This window comes from Plecotus auritus (assembly GCF_963455305.1).
Source record: "Plecotus auritus genome assembly, chromosome: 3".
In the NCBI taxonomy this organism is placed as follows: Eukaryota; Metazoa; Chordata; class Mammalia; order Chiroptera; family Vespertilionidae; genus Plecotus; species Plecotus auritus.
In genome coordinates this window covers 87,578,033-87,600,093 of record NC_137772.1, presented here as the reverse complement: position 1 = coordinate 87,600,093, position 22,061 = coordinate 87,578,033, and positions in this window count along the sequence as shown.

Genomic DNA, 22,061 nt, shown 5'->3' with positions numbered 1-22,061 from the left:
ATTAATAATAATGAATTATAACGTTAGCTAATGACTGATTACTATAATCATGTTGCATTCATTTCCCTTACACGCCTTACGCGCAGGTGCACCATTTCTCTCCACTAATACCAGCAGCAAATATTTTAGCAGCCGATTACCACGTCATTAGTCTTGGATTGACTTGTTTGGTGTGCACAACAGGAAATATTTCGCTTTTGGAGGACAAGAAAAATAGGTTTATTTGTGTTACGCTTATTCATTTGTGCAGTTATTCAGTGTCTGGTAAGTTAAGGTTCAAGAAAAACATTAATTTTTATTAAAATATTTTATTATTTTATGTTAACGATTACTCATTTATTTCAGTCCTTTGTATTCAGCATGTCTCTATCGAAATAAACCTATGTTTCTATGAAAATTGAAGCTTTTGTTTTTTTGCGGCCCACATAAATTTAAACCTTGTTTATTTGGCCCGTGTTAGCCTTTGAGTATGACATGCTTGTTGTAGAGAGTCAGCAGCCAGTTAAGACGTCTGGGTCAGCATGAGGCAACACCATCAGCAGATGCAGTTTTAGCCATCTGGTACAGACCATTTACCAATATGGAAGACTGATGGGCAGCAGCAGCCCAGAGCCAGATGTGGTAGTGGGCACTGCTGTACACGCCTGTGTGTTCAGACCTGACCCAGGGCTGCCACCTCTTCCACAACACCTCTGTGTGATCCTCTGGAATCTAGAACAATCCAGGGCAGACCTGCAGAGGAAACTCCTCAGTTGACTGAGAAACCCGTGAAGTGCCTGTGCTTCCTTTGAAAGGACAAACATTACATTTCTATCACTTGACAGAAGTGGTGCTCAAAAATAGAGATTAAGCCCTAATCGGCCAGCTCAGCTGGGTGGAGCATCATCCCATACACTGAAAGGTGTGCAGCTCGACTGCCCGTTGTGGTTTGATCCCCAGTCAGGTTGTGGTTTGATCCCAGGTCAGGGCACCTAAAGGAGGCAACCAATCAACATTTCTGTCTTTCTTTCTTTCTATCTGTTTTTCTGTCTCTCTTTCCCTCTTTCTCTCTCTTTACTTCCCTCCCCAGCCCCCTCATAAGAGCAATAAAAACATGTTCTCAGGTGAGGATTAAAAAAGATTATGATATTATTTTTTTTAAGTTACACTTTTGCACTTCCGAATGTGGTGTTCTGAAAATAACCCTGCCTGCGATGTATAGACGTGCGCTTGTTTATAAATAGAGAAATTCAGGAAGGTATTTCAGAAATTTAAAAGGATTCACCTCCAGATAGCAGAAGTGAAAGAATGGGGGCATTAAGGGCTTTTGACTTCCACACTGGTTGAATTTTTGAGCATGTGTTAATTTTATAATAATTTCAAAGATACAGATAAAGACATAATTGCAGGCGAGTGTGGTACATGCTCCAATTAAATGATAAATGTCTCCTTAGAGGTGACAATGCAAGGGCTCAGGTGAACCTTTGAAGACCCCAAGACACTTAGTAGGTAGAGTGTCCACTGAGAGCACCCTTCATTAGAATTATTCCAGACATCCCCTGAGGACCTAGTCTGTGAGGAGAGAGTGACTTAGAATTAAATTGTGGTACTTTTTGTTAATCCTCACCTGAGGACATTTTCCCATTGATTTTCAGAGAGAGTGGAAGGGAGGGGGAGAGACAGAGAGAGAAACATCGATGTGAGAGAGACACATAGATTGGTTGCCTCCTGCACATGTCCCAACCAGGGCTGGGGATCAAGCCTGAAACCAAGGTAGGTGCCCTTGACCAGAATTGAACCAGGAACCCTTCAGTCCACAGGCCAATGCTCTATCCACTGAGTCAAACACACTAGGGCAAGAATTAAGTTTTTTACCTAGATCCAGAAAGCAAAGGAATGGACACTTGAGCAATCCATTTGTATCACTTCACTCACTCCTTTATATTATTCCTATAAAAGCCTGTGAATGTAACTCTTTTTAAAAAAGGCTTTTAGCTTCACAGCAAACTTGAGGGGAAGGCGAGAGATTTCCCATATATGCCCTGCCCCAACTTGCATACCCTCCCCCATTATTAACATCCCCCTTCAGAGTGGTACATTTGTTACCATTGGTAAACCTATATTGGCACATCATAATCACCCAGAGTCCATAGTCTACCTTAGGGTTGGTTCACTCTTGGTGTTGTACATTCTATGGGTTTGGATAAACGTTTAATGACATGTACCCATCATTAAAGTATCATCCACCAAATGTGTTTTCACCACATGTAACTTTAAAAAAAATCTGATTGAAATGAGTTTTGCAAATGAGTGCCAAAAAATTGATAAGTATCCTTGAACTATTTTTCACCACGTTGTTCCCAAGGTGGTACTGAGAGAGCAAAGTGCATCTGTGTACCCAATTATGGGTTAAACGTACACTGTTTACAATGTGCTTCTTCCTAGAGAGCTGAGTGGAGGGGTCATTAGTAAAACTTCTAACAATGGCAGGAAAGACTATGTTTTTATTACTGTTGCTATTGTTATTATCATTAATATTCTCATTGGTGGGACTGGGGAAGGGTGAAAAGTGTCATTTGAGCAAAGCTCAGACAGATATCTGGGGGAAATGAGTTCCAAGCTGAAGGAATGACTAGAGCAAAGTCACGGTGTGTGAGCCTGAGGCATTTGAGGACAGTGGAGGCCGCTGAGGTCAGGGAGCCCGGCAGGAGGGCCTTACGGGCCATGAAGAGGACTCGGGCTTTATCCTGAGTGAAATGAGAAGCTTAGGGCAAGGAGGGCGGTGCAAATACAATTCAGAATTTAAAATCATCAAGCAGCTATGATCCGAGTGGACTGTTGGTGGCAAGGGCAGAAACAGGGCCTTAGAGGCTAGTGCAACACACACATTTTGTACAAGGTAAAGGCTTATCCATAAACTTCCCCCCAACCCCTATGTCTTTTTTTTATTTTTTATTTTATTGATATTTTACAGAGAGGAAGGGAGAGGGACAGAGAGCTAGAAACATCGATGAGAGAGAAACATCAATCAGCTGCCTCCTGCACACCTCCTACTGGGGATGTGCCCGCAACCAAGGTACATGCCCTTGACCGGAATCGAACCCGGGACCCTTCAGTCCGCAGGCCGACGCTCTATCCACTGAGCCAAACCAGTTTCGGCACCAACCCCTATGTCTTATTCCCTCTTTTAGGCAGGCTGAATTGTTCCTTATAATATAATCTCACCAAGTGAAAATGGTTAGGGTGGTGGTAAGTGGGTGATGAGCCCACGGCATATTTTACTGCTCCAATGTTAATAAAATAACATCTTTTTGGTGATCATTACTGAAAGCTATAGGTAGGAAGGCTGACAAGATGATAGTTAAGGCAGCACAAAATAAGAGAATCAGGAAGGAACAGCCATCCTTGAATGATGTGGTGGGGACAGAGGAGTCTGGGTTTTGCAAATAAATTTGTGTGTATAGTGAAATGGAGTTCAGAGGCACTGCCTGAAAATCCAATCGCTTAAGGCCATTTTTAATCAACTTATTGTTTTATTTTGTGAAAGAACTGGGTTTGTGTGTCATTTCAGGCCCTGGCTGGTATGGCTCAGCTGGTTGGCTGTCCTCTGGTGCCCTTTTTGTTAAGTTGTATGAGTCCTCCAGTTAGATTCCTGGTCTGGGCATATGCAAGGGGTTTCAGGCTTGATCCCCAGTAGGGGGCATGCAGGTAGTAGCCGGTCAATGTTTCTCACATTGCCCTTTACCTCTCTCTCTCTCTCCCTCTCCCATCCTCTCTCTATTTCTGAAAATCAATTTTAAAAATCTTTAAAAAAATAAAAAAGATGTTGCAGGAAATCACAGTTACTCAGAGCAGAAGCAGATACTCTCCTAAGGGCTGCCCTACACGGGATAGGCAGTGCGGAGTGGCACCTTCCCTCGCACTGAAGAGCTTCAAGCCAAGGCTGGAATGCCACTTGGAAGGGACAGAGCAGAGAGAATCTGTGTGTATTAGTGGCTTAAAGAATACAAATTTATCTTCTCAAGGATCTAGAAGCCCGCGATCAAGGTGTTGGCAGGTATGGTTTCCTGAGGCTTCCCCACTTGTCTTGCTGATAGCTGTCCACTGCCATGTCCTCACCTGGTCTTTTCTCTGTGTGTGCACATTCCTTGTGTCTCTCTGTGCATCCAAATTTCCTCTTCTAATAAGAACACCAGTCAGATTGGATTAAGGTACACCCTAACAGCCTCCTTTTTACTTGATCACTGCTTTCAGGCTCTGCTTCCAAGTAACAGTCACATTCTGAGGTACAGGGGGTTAGGGCTTTGACAAAGGAATTTGAGAGAGACACAATTCAGCCTACAATGCAATGCTTCCATATGTTTTTAAGAACCACAAACACACATAACCAAAAATGAATTCATATCCCAAGGGATAAGTGTAGAGGAAGTATACGGATGAAATTTAAATGCACGAAAATACATTGAAGAGCAAAAAATTATCTTGCTTAGTTGTAGGTTAAAGAAAAACACTTCCCCAAAGAGTTAAATCACTGTCAAATCATTTCAAGCCAGTGGTAAGCTGGGTTAATTGTCACATACTTCAGCAAGATCTAGTGGGGGAGTTAACTCAGTTATTATCTTAAAAAAAAAAACCCACACTTCTTTGAAATGCTATTATGTTTTTGAAGCACATAAAAGGTTTCCAAGGAGAGTCCCTTTTGTGTAATGATGCAAATTGAACCAAGTGGTATGCATCATTTCTGGAATGACAACTGTGGGTAAAGTCAGAAAAATACAAAGGCTGAACACTATGTTAAGATACATTTTCTTGAACTGGAAGAATTGAGATCACTTCTGAAGATGGAACACACAAAGCTTTGTAAAAAAACTGATAACACGAGGGGAAATAGCAGGTTTTAGAACCTTACAGGTTTCTACTGTTTATAGCTCACAGATCCAAATATAGCTGTATTTTAAGTTTTTTAAACATTCATTTTGTGAAAATCCTTCTCTATAAATAGTCTTTGCCTTAGTAAAATAGAATAGGAAAGGAATATCTGGAACCTCATAGATCTCTTTTTATTTATTTTTATTGATTGATTTGAGAGAGGAGGAGAAGGAGGAGGAAGAGGAAGAGGAAGAAGAAGAAGAAGAAGGAAAGATACTAGTATTTGTTGCTCCACTCATTTATGCATTCATTGGCTGTTTCTTGTTATCTGCCCTGATTGGGGATTGAACCTGCAATGTTGGCATATGAAATGATGCCCTAACCACTGAACTATCTGGCCAGGGCCCCTCACAGATTAAAAAAAAAAATTTTTTTTCTTTATTGATCAAGGTATTACATATGTGTCCTTATCCCCCATTGCCCCTGACACCCCCACTCATGCCCTCACCCGCCTGTTGTCTGTGTTCATTGGTTAGGCCAGTGGTCGGCAAACTGCGGCTCGCGAGCCACATGTGGCTCTTTGGCCCTTTGAGTGTGGCTCTTCCACAAAATACCACGGCCTGGGCAAGTCTATTTTGAAGAAGTGGCATTAGAAGAAGTTTAAGTTTAAAAAATGTGGCTCTCAAAAGAAATTTCAATCGTTGCACTATTAATATTTGGCTCTGTTGACTAATGAGTTTGCTGACCGCTGGGTTAGGCTAATATGTCCTTTGGTTGATCTCTCCCCTTTACCCCAAACCTCCCCTACCTTCCCTCTGAGGTTTGACGGTCTGATCGATGCTTCTCTGTCTCTGGATCTGTTTCTGTTCATCAGTTTATGTTCTTCATTATATTCCACAAATGAGCTAGATCATGTGATATTTATCTTTCTCTGGCGGGCTTATTTCACTTTGCATAATGCTCTCTAGTTCCATCCATGCTGTTGCAAATAGTAAGAATTCCTTCTTTTTTGCCGCAGCATAGTATTCCATTGTGTAGATGTACCACAGTTTTCTAATCCACTCATCTGTTGATGGGCACTTAGGCTGTTTCCAAATCTTAGCTATTGTAAATTGTGCTACTATGAACATAGGGGTGCATATATCCTTTCTGATTGGTGTTTCTAGTATCTTGGGATATATTCCTAGAAGTGGGATCACTGGGTCAAATGGGAGTTCCATTTTTAGTTTTTTGAGGAAACTCCACACTGTTCTCCACAGAGGCTGCACCAGTCTGCGTTCCCACCAGCAGTGCAAAAGGGTTCCTTTTTCTCCGCATCCTCACCAGCACTTGTCTTTTGTTGATTTTTTGATGATAGCCATTCTGACAGTGTGAGATGGTACTTCATTGTCGTTTTGATTTGCATCTCTCAGATAATTAGTGACTTTGAGCATGTTTTCATATGTCTCTTGGTCTTCCTTATGTCTTCTTTCGAAAAGTATCTATTTAGGTCCACTGCCCATTTTTTGATTGGGTTGTTTATCTACCTTTTGTTAAGTTGTATGAGTTCCCTGTAAATGTTGGAGATTAAACCCTTATTGGAGATAACATTGGCAAATATGTTCTCCCATGCAGTGGGCTTTCTTGTTGTTTTGTTGATGGTTTCTTTTGCTGTGCAAAAGCTTTTTCTTTTGATGTAGTCCCATTTGTTTATTTTCTCTTTAGTTTCCATTGCCCTAGGAGTGGTATCGGTGAAGAAATTGCTTTGGCATATGTCTGAGATTTTGCTGCCTGTGGATTCCTCTAGTATTTTTATGGTTTCCTGTCTTTTGTTTAAGTCCTTTATCCATTTTGAGTTTATTTTTGTGTATGGTGTAAGTTGGTGATCTAGTTTCACCTTTTTGATTGTATCTGTCCAATTTTCCCAACACCATTTATTGAAGAGACTGTCTTGACACCATTGTATGTTCAAGCCTCCTTTGTCAAATTTTAATTGAGCATAGTGGTTTGAGTTGATATCTGGGTTCTCTATTCTATTCCATTGATTGATATGTCTGTTCTTGTGCCACTACCAGGCTGTTTTGAGAACACTGCCTTTGTAATGTAGCTTGAAATCTGGTACTGTGATCCCTCCAACTTTTTTCTTCTTTATCAGGATTGCTGTGGCTATTTGGGGTCTTTTTTTATTCCAGATGAATTTTTGGAGAGTTCGTTCTAGGTCTGTGAAATATGCCGTTGGTATTTTAATGGGGATTGTGTTGAATTTATAGATTGCTTTGGGTAGTATGGACATTTTAATGATGTAGATTCTACCAATCCATGAACATGGTATGTTCTTCCATCTGTTTACATCTTCCTCTATCTCTTTTTTCAGTGTCCTGTAGTTTTCCACATATAGCTCTTTTACCTCCTTAGTTAAGTTTATTCCTAAGTATCTTAATTTTTTTGGTGCGATGGTAAATGGGATTGCTTTTTTAGTCTCTCTTTCTGCAAGTTTATATTGGGGTAAAGAAATGCAATAGATTTCTTGGCATTAATTTTGTATTCTGCTACATTGCCAAATTCATATATTAAGTCTAATAATTTTTTTGATGGAGTCTTTAGGGTTTTCTATGTACAGTATCATGTCATCTGCAAATAAGGACAGTTTTACTTCTTCTTTTCCAATTTGGATGCCTTTTATTTCTTCTTCTTCTTGTCTAATTGCAATGGCTAGTACTTCCAGTACTATGTCGAATAGGGGTGGTGAGAGTGGGCATCCCTGTTTTGCTCCTGTTCTTAGGGGAAATGGTTGTAGTTTTTGCCCATTGAGTATGTGTTAGCTGTGGGTTTATCATATGTAGCTTTTATTATGTTGAGGTATGATCCTTCTATTCCCTCCTTGCTGAGAGTTTTTATCAAGAAAGGGTGTTGGATTTTGTCAAATGCTTTTTCTGCATCAATTGATATGACTATGTGATTTTTATCTTTCAGTTTGTTTATGTGATGTATCACGTTTATTGATTTGCGGATATTGTACCATCCTTGCATCCCCAGGATAAATCCTCCTTGGTCATGGTGTATGATCTTTCTGATGTTCTGCTGGATCCAATTTGCTAAAATTTTGTTGAGGATTTTGGCATCTATGTTTATGAGGGATTTTAGCCTGTAATTCCTTTCATTGTGTTGTTTTTATAAGGTTTTGGTATTAGGCTGATGTTGGCTTTATAGAATGAACTTGGAAGTGTTCCTTCCTCTTGAATTTTTTGGAATAGTTTGAGGAGGATAGGTTTTAGTTCTTCCTTGAATGTTTGGTAAAACTGCCTTGTTAAGCAGCCTGGCCCTGGGCTTTTGTTTGCTGGAAGCTTTTTGATAACTGCTTAAATTTCTTCCATAGTTATTGGTCTGTTGAGATGTTTAGATTCTTCCTGATTGAGTTTGGAAGGTTGTATTTTTCTAGGAATATTTCCTCCATGTTGTCTAGTTTGTTGGAATAGATTTCTTCATAGTATTTTTTTTACAATCCTTTGTATCTCGGTGGGGTCTGTTGTTATTTTGACTCTTTCATTTCTGATTTTGTTTATTTAGGTCCTCTCTTTTTGCTTCTTGGTGAGCCTGGGCAAAGGTTCATCAATCTTGTTTATCCTTTCAAAGAACCAGCTCTTGGTTTTATTGATCTTTTTTTTGTTTGTTTGTTGTTGTTTTTTTTTTTTTTTTGTCTCTATGTCATTTATTTCTGCTCTGATCTTGATTATATCCTTCCTTCTGCTCACTCTGGGATTTTCTGGTTGCTCTATTTCTAATTCCTTAAGTTGTAGAGTTAGATAATTTACTACCATTTTTTCTTGTTTTTTTTTTTTTGTTTTGTTTGTTTGTTTGTTTTTTTAGTAGGCCTGTAGAGCTATAAACTTCCCTCTCAGGACTGCTTTCATAGTGTCCTATAGCTTTTGGATTGTTGTGTTTTTATTGTCATTAATTTCCAGAATGTTTTTAATTTCTTCTTTGATCTCTTTGGTAATCCAATCATTGTTTAATACATACTATTCAGCTTTCAAGTGTTTGAATTTTTTGGATTGTTTTTATTGTAGTTTATTTCTAATATTATGCCATTGTGATCTGAGAAGATGCTTGATATGATTTCAATCTTCTTGAATCGGGGAGACTTTGCCTGTGACCCAATATGTGGTTTATTTTTGAAAATGTCCCATGTGCACTTGAGAAGAACTTATATTCCATGGCTTTGGGGTGAAATGTTCTGAAGATATCAATTAAGTCCATCTGATCTAGTGAGTCATTTAGTATTGCTGTTTCTTTGCTAATTTTTTGTCTAGAGTAGTGGTCGGCAAACTGCGGCTTGCGTGCCACATGCGGCTCACAAGCCGTGGTTTGCCGCTCTGCTGACTAATGAGTTTGCTGACCACTGGTCTAGAGGATTTATCCAGTGATGTCAGTGGTGTATTAAAGTCCCCTACTATGATTGTATTGTTGTCTATCTCTCCCTTGATATATTCCAGGGTGTTTTTTTTTATGTAATTAGGTGCTCCTGCATTGGGTGCATATATGTTTACCAGAGTTATATCTTCTTGTTGGATTGCTCCCTTTAGTATTATGAAGTGGCCTTCCTTATCTCTTGTTATGGCCTTCACTTTGAGGTCTATTTTGTCAGATATAAGTATTGCTACCCCAGCTTTTTTTTCATTTCCATTTGCCTGAAAGATATTTTTCCATCCCTTCACTTTCAGTCTGTGTGAGTCCCTTGTTTTGAGGTGGGTGTCTTTTAGACTGCATATATATGGGTTGTGTTTTTTTATCCATTCAGCCACTCAACCTCTTTGGATTGGAGCATTTAGTCCATTTATGTTTAAAGTTATTATTGATAGGTACTTGTTTGTAGCCATTTTTATTTTTTGTGCCAGTGTTCCTTCTTACCTTTTTATTTCTCCTTTTTATACCAGTCCCTTTAGCATTTCTTGCATTGCTGGCTTGGTAGTGATAAACTCACTTAGCCTTTTTTTGTCTGTGAAGTTCCTGATTTCCCATTCAATTTTGAATGATAGCCTGCTGGATAGAGTATTCTTGGATTCAGTCCCTTGGTTTGCATCACTTTGTAAATTTCCTTCCATTCTTTTCTGGCCTGATGTGTTTCTGTTGAGAAATCATTTTATAATCTAATGGGAGATCCTTTGTACGTAACTTTCTGTCTCTCTCTTGCAGCCTTTAAGATTCTCTCTTTGTCTTGAGCATTTGCCATCGTAATTATGATGTGTCTTGGTGTAGGTCTTTTTGGGTTCATCTTGTTTGGGACTCTCTGTGCTTGTGTGACTTTTTTCTTCCCCACACCAAGGAAGTTTTCTGACATTATTTCTTCAAATAGGTTTTCTAACCTTTGTTCCTCTTCCTGTTGTTCTGGCGCCCCTATTATTCGTATGTTGCTTCATTTCAGGTTGTCTCATAGCTCCCTTAGGCTCTCCTCCTGTCTTTTAATTTTTTTCTCCAATTGCAGTTCAGTTTGGGTGTGTTTTGCTTCCTTGTCTTCAAATTCGCTAATTTGGTCCTCCGCTTCTCCTAGTCTACTGTTGAAAATTGCCATAATGTTTTTTATTGCAGCTATATCACTCTTCATTTCTTCTTGATTCTTACATAAGTTGTTGATTTTTTCATCCATCTGGTTTATGAACTGTATGACCCTTATTCTGAATTCTTTTTCTGAAATATTGCATGCCTCCATTTCACTTAGCTGCTTTCTGGTGATTTATCCTTTTCTTTCCTTTGGGGGTTTCTTTGTCTACCCATTTTTGGTCTCACCAACTGATCTAGATGTCGAGTCATGCAGGGGCTGCTCCTTGGGTGGCAGTAGCTCCTCAGTCTGTGGTTGCTCCTTGGGTGGTCATGGCAGTGGCTGCTCCTCAGTTGGCAGCGGCTCCTCTGGTGGGTGCTGTTTGCAGCAATGGTGGCTCCTCTGGCTGGTGGGGGGAGGCTGCTTGCACAGCTGCTGCTCCTCGGATGGGGGCAGTCTGCTTACCCTTGGACAGGGGTGGGTTGCTCGTAGGGCTGCTGCTCCTCATACAGGATCTGGCTGCTCACATGGCTGCTGCTCATCGGACAGGAGTAAGCTGCACGTGTGGCTGCTGCTCCTCAGATGGGAGTGGGCCGCTCACCCAGCTACTGCTCGTCAGCCAGGTGTGGGCTGCGTGTGGCTACTCCTCCTCAGATCAGTGAGGGTTGCGCCGGGCTGCCGTTCTTCCAAAGTTGGTGGTCTGCTCATGTGGCTGCTGCTCCTCGGACTGGGGCAGGCTGCTCTGGCAACTGCTGCTCCTCAAATGGGGGTGGGCTGCTTGCAGAGCTGCTGCTCCTCGGACAGGGATGGGTTGCTCCCACAGCTACTGCTCCTTGGATGGGGGCAGGCTGCTCGTGCGGTTGCTGCTTCTTAGATGGGGGCAGGTTGCTCACGCAGCTGCTGCTCTTCAGACACTCAGTGCCAGGAGTGCATGGGGCTGCCACTCCTCAGTTGTTGGTGGGCTACTCATGTGGCTGCAGCTCATCAGACGGGGGCGGGCTGCTTGCATGGTTGCTGCTCCTCGGATGGGGGAGTGGGCCGCTCACACAGCTGCTACTCCTTTGACAGGGGCAGGCCACGTGAGGCTGCTGCTCTTCAGCGTGGGGTGGGCTGCTTGCGGGGCTGCTGCTTCTTGGACAGGAGCGGGCTGCTCACGTGTCTGCTGCTTGCATGGTCACAGTGCCCTGGCTAAAGCATTGGGCTAGTCAGAGGGAAGCACACTTTGGAACTCACAGGAGCCTGCATCGGGGTGGCTGGAGACTCGGTGACCGTGGGACCACAGCTGAGGTAGCAGGTCCCTGGCAGGGGTAGTTGTAGTAGAGTCTCAGGTGTTATCTGAGGGCACCCTGGGTGGAGGTGAGTCTGGGCTCCCAGTTACAGCAGTTCTCCCCTTCAAAAAGGCGAGGCCTCTGAGGAAGAGCCGGCCTCCCAGTACTGTTTGCAACGGTAGCAGAGGCTGCCTAGTTAGGAGATCCCAGTTAGCCTGCCTCCGAAGGTCCTGTAGGATCTAACTGTGCCTCACTCACCCACACACACACATACCCCACATGACCACACACTCCTCTTTTGCTCCCTCAGTCACTCACACTCTATCCCTCACTGCCGCCTTCTTCCTGCCTCTGTAGTTGGGTCTGGAGTGTTATTGATCCATTCGTGGATGGGGTCTCCTCTCCAGGTGTCTGGTTATGTGGCTCGTTCATTACCACATTGGCCAAACAGGATAAAATTCTCCTCGACAAGACACAACACAAAGAGTACAAAACATGAATGTACTCACGACACCGATAACCCCAATATAAGTGACCACCTGAGAAAAGAGAATTAGGAGAGAGAAAAGAGAGCACAAATGATATCAAAGAGAGAAAAAAGATAAGATAGAAAAGAAAACGGAAGAAAAAGGAGAACACACACACACACACACACACACACACACACACACACACACATGCAAACACCCAGCAAAGAGGGTGGGGGAAGAATCTGAGGAGGCTGAACTTATATACAGAAAATAAGGTTAAGAATTGGATGAATATGGGAAGGACCTCAGTTCAGTATAGAGGAAGTAGAAAGGGGACTATTCAGATTTTTTTAAATCCTTTGTACCATTCAGGGTGTATTCTGGATGTGGCTGTATTGGTTGCCTGGATACTGGAGGGAGGGGCTATCTCTAGAAAAAAAGGTTGCCCAGGTCCCGGGCTCAGGTATGACTCAGTGCCAGACTTGCTGCCACTTCTCCTGGACCCTCTCCTCTTCCCAGCCTCTCCCCAGACTCCACAAGTCCGCACCTTCTTCTGCACCTCAGCCACAGGTGAGTGTCCATATCTGAAAGGTCCTACGAACTAGGTTCAGTGAAGCAAACCACAGGCCACAGAGAGGGGAAAGTCTGTGCCTCTGTGAGTTCCTCTCCTGCCTGCACTGCACCCCTCTGGGCTCAGTCTTTCGTGACTGTGGACCCAGACCCCAAATCCCCTGCCACCAGCAGTCCTGGGACCTTCTTTCCACAGTCAGACGCTGTGCCTGTCCCAAGGGACGTGGCTTGGTGCCATGCGGTTTCCCTCTGACCCTCTGGGCTCAGAGTTCTGGCAGATCTCTCCTGCCCAGATCCTTGATTTTACTTTTCTTCAGGGGTCCTCTGCCCTTCCTGGCTGAAAACTGTCTCATCAGCTGAGTCTCCTTCGCCAATTCGGGGTGGATGTTATTTGTTTCAGCTGCTAATTCTATCTGCTCCGGGACAAGGCTTGGGACACGTCCATCTATTCCACTGCCATTTTGTCCTCTCTCCCTCATTGATTTCTTTAAAAGAAAACGATTTGCTTCAAGGAAACTTGGCTATCTAGATTTTCTGAATATAAATAAAAGAACTTCCGGGAAAAGTAGAGCAGAAAGAGAAACATTAAAATGGGAGAAAAATGGGAAAAAAATATTATCTAAAAGGATATATAAGCATCTGCTATTACTAATTCTTACTTCTCCTAAATTTGTATTTTATTTCCCAGCACTAATCCCCTTCAGAAGCCAAGAACTTCTAGCCCCCTTATTTACTATTACTATTATTTCTCCTGAGATTGGTATTCAAATAGTATGAAACAATTGAACATTTACAAGTGCCTTGGCAGTGGGGAATTTTTTAAAATGTGAATCCATTAGACATCTGCCTTTATTACAGTGTAAGTGCACCTTGAGAATAATAAAGCTCTGGATGCATCCAGGCCATGCAGCAAATTTCTCTGAAGTATTTAGGTGCCACTGTGATGGGAACTTCATAAATAATTATGTGTTAGGGTATCACATCATCACTACCAAAGTATGCTCTTTTTAAAGTGTTTTGAAGAACTCATCTGTGAAATTCCAGTAAAGGATTCATCAGTGTTGTTTGTGTTTGTTTTCTTAATACCGCCTGCACCCAGTCTACTTTGGCTCCATCTCCCATTCCCAATCTTGCTTTCAAATTTCCTGAGAAAATTGAAAACAGTTTGATAGCTGTGCCTCTGCTGATTCCATCTTCATCACTGTGTCCCAGGTGCTTTGTACTGATCACATCCCCCCAAGAACCATTGTTCTGTTTTTGTTCACAGCAAGTCTGAGATAGTGTATCAGAGCTCCAATGAGGGGCTTAGTCTCATAACCACACTAAGATTAACAAAAACCAAAAAAGCCCACCCTGTGTCTGTGTCTCACTTTTCAGATGACTTTCCATAATAGTCTATATTTGCAATGCATTATTTATAATCTGTACCTTCACAAAGTGAAAAGTAAAGCAGTAGGAATAGCCAGCACTCAGCAAAAGTGATGTTGGCCAAGGTCTGACTTCCTTCCTTCCTCCTTCCCTCCCTCCTACCTGCTTTTACATATTTCAGGCCCTATGTCAGGGCACTGGGCACTAAAAGATGCAAAAATGAATAAGGTAAAGCAGCAATGATAATTCAATATAATAAATACTACAGCAGCCATATAGACTGGATGCTATTAGAACATGTGTTAGTTTGGGTACCTCCACCTCCCTGCAGATGTTTGACTTTTAAATCAAAGCCTAAGAAAAACATTTGGATATAGGTAGTTTATTTGGGTGATCATGCCTGGAAGCAGAAGTGAGGTGTATGGAGAGTGAGAAAGGGAAGGAGAAAAACTAACAAAGGATATCAATGAGCAACGATGACCTCAAGAGCACAGTCCACTGACTACTGTCCCCTATTATTTGGAGGTTGGCTCTGCAGGTAATAGCTACCACCACACTTTCACTTTCAAGCTGAGCAGTTTTCCATCTATTCAGGGGAAGCTCCAAAGCAGCAAAATGCAAAGATACTTCAGACTTGACTGGGGAGGGACAAAGTACATGGAACTGTCCCCAGGTCAGCCAAGAGGATGTGGCACAGTGCATCACAAGTAATTACTACGGAGAAGATCAAGGGGCTCCTACTTTGATCTTGGGGGAGGAAGAGGTGATTTCCTAACAAAACAAGGTCTAAGCTAAATCTCAAAGAAAAAGTAGGAGTGAGCAAAGGACGAGAGGGGCATTCGAATTACAGAGGAATTTGAACAAGCGCCATAGGAGAAGTGCAAGTGTTTTGGTTGGCTGAATAATGTTAGAAAATGGAGAGAAAGATATAAATCCCAGAGGATTTAGCAGGTGGACTGATGAGACTTGTTAAGGACAAATAGTGTTTTAATAAAGGAGACAAAGAAGTTTCTGGTTAGGGTGACAGAGTAGGTGGACACAGGGGGAGGATAGAGACTTATTTGTGGGCTGAGGAACATGATGAGTTTGCTTTGCATTTGGAAGGTCTAAAGTGCCTATGGAACATACAAGGTGCATGAATCCCATAGATAGTTGGATGTTTAAAACTGTGAATCCCTTAGAAACCTGCTTTTATTATATTTGTAAGTCCAGGTGTATCTGGCCCTGCATTGACTATGTTTCAGCTCAGGGAAGAGCTGAGGGCTAGGAATGCACATTTATATATACCCACCCTCCGGAGTAACCCAAGGATGTAGATGCAGGTGAGGTCATGAAGGGATAGTGTGTGGAATAATGAGAGAAGAGAGTTGAGGGCAGAGCCTTGATGTTTACATGGCAGCCAAAGAAAGAGAACTTCATGATGGATGGTGAGAATCTGTGGTTAGAGGGGTAGAATGAAAACCACAAGAGAGAAGTAAATTGGAAACCAAGGGAAGAGAGAATGTAAAAAAGAGAGAGGCCAACCATGTCAAATACAGCAGAAAGGTCAAGAAAGATACGAAGTAACGTTTGGATTTGGTGACAGGGAAGTTGTTAGTGATCACAGCATAGTGAGAAGTTTCTATTGCTATTTCGCTTTGTATCCACTTTTTTATCCATCCTCAAATCCACCCTCTGTGTTGTTACAATCATTTTTGTCTGAGTTGTACAGACGATGTGAGACACAGAAAGGTTATCTCATGAGCTAGGGAATGGTAGAACCAGGATTGACATCTAGGCCATCTGAATTCCAAGCCTAACATTGCACTAGAGTGCATCATAGATGGCATGACCTGAAGGAAGGATACTTTTTCTATGGAGATGAGAGGGGAGAAGGTAAGGGATGGGTAGAAGCAGATGCTTGTTGTGTGGGAGTGTGTAATTCATGTAATTCATGTCAGCCTCCATTAAGATGACCAGTTCCTCTTCTGAGACAAAGAAGAGCAACATGAAGGTGAGGAGATAGGACAGAGAACACTTTGGAATACCTGCTGAGGGAAGAAGCAGACGTCTCTAATTCTGGAACCTCAAAGCCCTTTTTATTTTGAGAACTGTTTCTCTACCAGCTGAAATCGGATCAGCCATGTTACCATTTCCCCTCACATAAAAAATAAAATGCTTTAACAGTCTCAGATAATCCCCATGGGCCAATGTCCTTGCAGCAGGGTTGGCGCAGCCTGAGCCTCCCCTCTGACTTCCATAGGGTGAGCGCATCGCCCACACATGGGCTGTGCACGTTTAAGATGACAGAGCAGCTCGACTCGTCCATGAGTTCCATGCACCCCTCCCTACACTGTCCCTGTTAGCTGGTCCTGTGCAGAACGCTGGTGACCCTTGATGGGAAACAGTGCTTGTTTCCATGATGGTGGCGAGGCTACAGTGGGGCGGCCCTGCTGTGTTACATTTTGACTTAACCTGTTAAAAACTATCTTCCCTGAAGTGTAAAGATTGTGAGATATAAAAGCCTGGGGATGTTGGTGGCTGTGGGGTTTCAATATATAAAACCCTTGTTTTATATATACCCACCCAAGCTCAGAATCAACTGAGAAATAGATGTGGGACTCAGACAATTGGAGATGAAGATGTCATATTTATTACTGATCAAAGTCAGTAGTTTGCTCACCTTCAGGTAAGCTTATCTTCCCCCTTTGGCCCTGTAACAATTTTTAAACAATCCCCGTATAAAATCTATGCTTTTTGAAATACTTCAACAAATGTGTTGTGTTATTGTGTGTGTGTGTGTGTGTGTGTGTGTGTGTGTGTTTCTGAATGAACACTGACTAATATACCTGCACAGGTGTGTCAAGGGAGATAGAGAAATATCTTTTTATTGGCACTGGTAATATCAAACTGTTCATATTACCTTGTATTTTATTTTTTTCAATTAATAAATATGTTTTGGGAATCTTTCTACATCAGCTCATATGAGCTAGATACCTCCTTGATTTTAAGACCTGTAAAATATTCCATTGGTTGGATATACCATCATTTATATGACCAAGACCCCACTGGGGAGCACCAGTTGTTTCTGTGTTTTCCACTATTACCAACAGTGCTACAGTTAACAGCCTTGCACGTATATATTTGCATACTTGCACAAGTAGACTTGTAGAATGACATGGAATTTCTGGCTTGTTCCAGTTTTAAAAACTGTATTCAAGACCCAACCCCTGCCTGTGGCCTACTTCTGGTAATTGGGTCACAGATTTTAGTTTCTGTGTGGGAGTTTTGTCTTGCTTTTACCAGTACTCCAATCCTTAAAGAACTGGGCCTCTGCTTTGCTCTTGTCAGGTCCCTACCAGAGACTAAAATCCTGCACCTGAACATCCTGCCATGTATCTTGCTATCTTGCTACCTCCTAATAGACTTCTCTCATGTCTACTTGGACCTTGAAATATTTTCATGCTTTGTCCACCTGTTGGGATACCTGATAAATGTTGAACTCCATTGGTACTATTTACATTGACTACCACTTGTTGCTTTAATTTCTAGATATTGCTTTATCTGCTATCTGGTTCTTGAAAACATAGACAGAATGATATATTACTAGAGGCCCAGTGCACAGATTTGTGCACATTGAAAGGAAATTCATTAGAAGGTGGCCGGTGGCACGGGAAGGGGCTAGACTGACCAGACACACCCTGGAGCCAACCTCCCCCTCCCCCGTGGTCTCTCCCTGGCCAGCCACACCTGTGGTGGCACTGGGGCTCGAAGGGCATCTGCAGAGTGAGCGGGGTCCCTCCAGCAGGTGGGGCCCCCCGGCCTGGCCTGCGGGGATCGGGCCAAAACCGGCAGTCGGACATCCCCCGAGGGGTCCTGGAGTGTGAGAGGGCACTCTGCAAAGTTGCTGTCACTTGGCAGCTCCTGCCTTGAGCATCTGCCCCCTGGTGGTCATTGCGTGTCATAGCTACCAGCCAATTGGCCGGTTGGCCGGTCGCTTAGGCTTTTATATATATAATTCCTCTTTGTAGCCTCATGATAGGGGCTTGATACATGCTTTGAGGTGGTTGTGCATCTGAGGATTATCAAAGATTACAAGGATCAGTCCTTGTGAATACAAAGGATATCCTGTAATTAAAAAAAGAAATTTAGAATTAGAACAGAAAAATGAAGTAGAAAGGAGTACAGAGAGAGTTTTTGCAATCCTGGGGGCCAGATAAATAAAAGTGGTGGTGTTCATACCTGGTTTTAGTACTACCGTGAAAACAAAGGGAATCTCAGGTGGTGGAGAGGAGGAAGCTGAATAGCATCTGTGGTTTGGTATGATTTTATCAGGAAAGTTAGATAATCTCTTGGTATTGTTTCAGGAACATGTATACAGACATGTTCAGGTCAGCTACTGTTCCTATTATTCCCCATGCCAGAAAACCAATTGGCAAAATTGGCAGAATCTAGGGGGCAGGAGAAAGACACAAAACCTCAGAGTTACACACACACACACACACACACACACACACACACACACACCCCTGGAACAAAACAGGAGAAATTTAAGCATCTCACTAAAACTGCAGAGGAAGGTACTCCTTAAAAGTTTCTAATTAGCAAAGGGTGGTAAATACAAAAAACAGTCTGCCAATTATTGTCCATATGATGGCAATAATCATCGAATATCATTGTAAATGATCATTCTGTGATTAACTGTCTCCCATTATTTTAGGGAATACAACATTTTAATGAGACTTTTATATATTCGTTCTCAATTTTAGTCCTCATATTCCTTTTTCCATAAAGTCTTGAAATTGCTAACTAAAAATTCTCCTGCTGCCCAGCTGGCGTGGCTCAGTGGTTGAGCACTGACCTATAAATCAGGAGGTCACAGTTCTAGATTCCCGGTCAGGGCACATGCCCAGGCTGCAGGCTCGATTCCCAGTGTAGGGTGTGCAGGAGGCAGCCGATCAATGATTCTCTCTAATCACTGATGTTTCTAACTCTCTCTCCCTCCCCCCTCCTCTCTTAAATCAATAATAAAATTATATTAGAAAAATAATCCCCCCCAAAAAAGTCTCCTGCCATTAGAGTTTTTTCAGGGCCTTTTCTAATCCCTGCAGTCAAAAGGGGCTAATGCACAGTAAGTTATCTAGGGAAGATGGTGGCATTTTCTGGTGGCAGTGATGCTAGAGATGTGTCTTGAACAGGAAGAGTAAAGTTTACCCATCTGACTAAGTAAGAGGGGATACCCCAGGCAAGGAAACAGCATGAACAGAAAGGTATGTAAGCCTGAGAAAGTTATGTTTAAGAACTGCAAGTAGGTAAGTATTATTGGAACATAAAATAGAAGAGGCAGTGTATTTGTTATCTGTTGTTGCACTCCCACATTATTATAAAGTTTGTGACTTAAAGCATCATCCACTTATTAGCTCTCAGTTTCTGTTATTGGGGAGTCTGGCACATTTTAACTGGGTCCTCTACTCAGGTATCCTGAGGCTAAAATCAAGGTGTTGGCTGGTTAAACCTCCTCTAGAGGTTCAACTAGGAAAAGACCTGTTTAAAAGGCTCTTCAGAATATTGATTCTCTGACCTCCCCCAAATAGATCTCGGGATCCAGAATCTCTGAGAGTAGAAGAGAGGATCTTTAACCCAGAGTCCAAACTGCCTCTTTTTTTCGTGCCTCTTCCAAGTTATCATATACTGAGTCCATCACCACCACCATGAACACGGTTTTGTTCTTTGGGGTTTCTCTTGAAGGGGACTCATCATACTCCAGGCAAACTTTCTAGAGTCCCTTTGAATCAAACTAATATGACATATTACATGGATATAAAAAGATTAAGTGACTGGACTTCTTTTTTTTTATTCAGCCACCAGAATGGGAGATTGTAGACACATCCTATAACATGAACAAACCTTGAAAACATTACCCTAAGTGAAATAAACCAGTCACAAAAGAACAAATTGGGTGTAATTCCACTTATCTGAGATACCTATAATAGTCAAATTGATATAAACAAAAAGTAGAATGGTAATTGCCAGAGGGCTTGGGGGAGGGGGAATGTGGAGTTGTGTTTAATGGGTACAGTTTCAGTTTTGCAAGATGTAAAGAGTTCTGTGGATGGATGGTGGTGGTGGTTGCACAACAACTTGCATGAACTTAATACCACTGAATTGTCACTTAAACATGGCTAAAATGATAAATTTTATGTATGTATATTTTACCAAAATTAAAAAAAAAGTTTTAAGGAAGATCATACCAATGAAAACTCAGCAAGTTTCTTTCTCTGGGGATTCCTACTGTATCTTCATAGAATAAAGCCCTTCATAGAAAAGTAGTCTCCCAACTCTGTCTAATGATTCAAAGAGTCCAGAGCTTCAGTCACTTGGTGGCCGTGTGTTGGAAAGGAGCTTTGCTCTTTGAATACAGTATATTTTAATACATTTGTTCATTTTATTTTATTTGTCTGGTATAGGTTGTTAAACAAGCACGTGACTAGATGGTAATACAGGAAGAAAACACAAACACCAGGACTTGCTTTCCAAAGGCAGCTCTTCAGAGTGATAACAGGTTACCTGGAATAGGACCTCTTTTGCTCTAAAATAAACATACAAATACATACATATCAGAGGGTCAAACTCCACCTATCTCCATATTCATATCTAGGCACTGACTTTGACTGGTTCTAACTATAGACTGAATGGCAAGGCTGAATGTCAAACGTGACCAAGTCCATCGCACCTACAAAGCTGTTCTTTTTCCACTTCCAGGAGAGTCCTATTTTAGTCTGTCTCTAAACTGTGATTAATCATTTTGTTTTATTTAAATCCATTCTTCCTTAAACTTTCATTTATAATATTAGATTTTAAAATTTATATCCCTGAAGCAATTTTTAAATTTGACAATATAGTAATTGAGGCTTCACTCTTTCAGAAGCCATTGAATATGTAATTACACATATCGAAATCCCCCTTCCCTGCTTCCATGCTCATTTTATAACTAATGCCCAGAAAGGTTTTTCAGTAAGAATCGCATTTCCTGGGGGTCACATGCTTTCTGTACTAACCTCTGTTTTGTGTGGGTGTTTTTTTAATCTTAGTAACAAAATGGCACCAGCGTTTTGTTGCAAATAATGAACAGATCTGATAATAAGTAAAATTTTTCACTCTTTCTTGAGGAATCTAGATGTAAAATATCTATTAAAAGTCAATACAAAAGTTTGCATAAAATCATATATATACATACACATAATTACATATATATACAGGGTGCCCCCCAAAAATGTATATACACTTTAACATCTGATAGTTCAATTTTGAAAATGAAATGTATTTTAATAAACACTGCCTTAATAATTATTCAAAGTGTGTATATACATTGTTTTGGGACACCTCTATATAATTCTAGACATTCTTTTGTTTCTGAGTCAGGGATTTAAAGCCATATATTTTCTGACTTATCATTTAGGTTTATGCCTAACTGTGTAACAGAGCCTACTGATTCCCCACCCTAAAGTCAGAGAGACTGCCTTCTAGGAGTTAAATATGATGTTGTGGTTAATTGCAAAATGCTAACAGCATTACCAGAAGGCAGCCCCTTCTTGTGCCCAATCTGTTGGCACCCACGGGTCCACATTGTGGGTTTTGAGGCCACAGCCTCCACTGCTTCTTCAACATCATCTTGAGGCTAGCTGTATTTGGCAGTTATCTCTGTCGGGTGTTTCATCACCATGACTCTGCATGTGAATGTGTGTGTATGATATACAGTTAGTCTCGGCTTGAGGCCCTTGAGAATGTTCTGTTCACTGACCACAAATTTTAATGAAGCATATAATCTGAACTTGGGTTTTGTTCAATTATTTGACTCCTCAAATAATTGTTTACTTTTGTGGAAAATTGTCAGCAGGTCTAACTCAATAGTTTTTTTTTTTTTTCTTATTTTCCCTCCTTGGATATATGCCTCTCTGCTGACTTCTTTTCAGTTCATATTGGTGGCCGTAATATCATAGTCTAGTTGTTTCCTGATTGCTTGCTTTAAAAAAATTCTTCTTC